Below are 1,003 nucleotides of genomic sequence, written 5' to 3'. Positions count from 1 at the left end.
TGAGTGAACCTGCCCGACACCCCTCAAAAACACAAGGCAGAAAACATGTCAAAATAACAACAGTTTCAGGAACAAAACTAGCTAAGCAGAGGTAGCATAATATGGGTTATAGACAGGGAAAAGGAGTAGGAGCTGATGCTGCTCCTTTTCCAAGGGCCATCTTATTTCCTGAAGAATTTGAATTTTCAGGACAAGGTCAGACAAATATAAGAGTTACCATGCAGAAGCAAAACAAAGAAACTAAGGGGTAGATTATGAAGTACTGACTCCACTGTTACATAATCCTGACAAAGAGCTCAATTTTTCTATGCCTCAATATATTTCCCTATAACACTTCTCTCTCCCAATGGATAAATGCAGAGTGCCTTGAGCTCTCTGGGGACATGCAGAAGTACTATAAAAATGATTAATCATGGCAATAAGGAAAAAAACATTTTCACATCAGAGGAAACCATACAAAACAAATTCACCAAATTTTGCCTTAAAATTAATGAGCAGGTATGTCCCAGCAAAAAGGGAAAAATAATTACACATTAGACTAAAGGATTCCTTTGAAGAATATCTCAAACTGGATTCCACCGGCTAAAGGAATATCCCAATCAGAGTTTCAAATCAAACTTGTTTCCTAAGATGTTAGCCAATTTCACCAGCTCCTAGAGACTCAGCTATCATATATATACAAAAGAAAAATTCCCCTATGCCAAAAATGCCCCTGATACAAGCAGATGCTCAGGCATCAGCTTAATACATAAAGATGGCTTGGATTTTCTGGCTATGACCTTCACAATCTGCCCTCCACCCCATTCCAGGCTGTAACACTATTTTTTGTACCCCTTCAGCAAAAACTTTTGAAGATTGTCTCTTATTCCTCAAATGTAGAATTTGGGCTTCCTTCTACTCGTAAGTTTCTCTGATGTTCCCCCCTTTAGTTTCTATACCGATCATTGCTTGTGTCCAGACCCATGGTCAACTCTCAGCCAGATTTTTTTTTTTTTTTTTTTTT

At 38.2% G+C, this 1,003-nt stretch overlaps 1 protein-coding gene across 1 annotated transcript in view; it reads right to left on the bottom strand.

Moving 5' to 3' along the window:
* The window catches only part of DCAF8 (DDB1 and CUL4 associated factor 8), a 74,447-nt gene that overhangs the window by 17,401 nt on the left and 56,043 nt on the right, over window positions 1-1,003 (bottom strand). The window lies entirely within an intron of this gene.

This window comes from Propithecus coquereli, unplaced genomic scaffold (genome assembly GCF_000956105.1).
Source record: "Propithecus coquereli isolate 6110/MARCELLA unplaced genomic scaffold, Pcoq_1.0 Scaffold74, whole genome shotgun sequence".
NCBI classification, from domain to species: Eukaryota; Metazoa; Chordata; class Mammalia; order Primates; family Indriidae; genus Propithecus; species Propithecus coquereli.
This window is presented reverse-complemented; position numbering and strand designations above follow the sequence as displayed.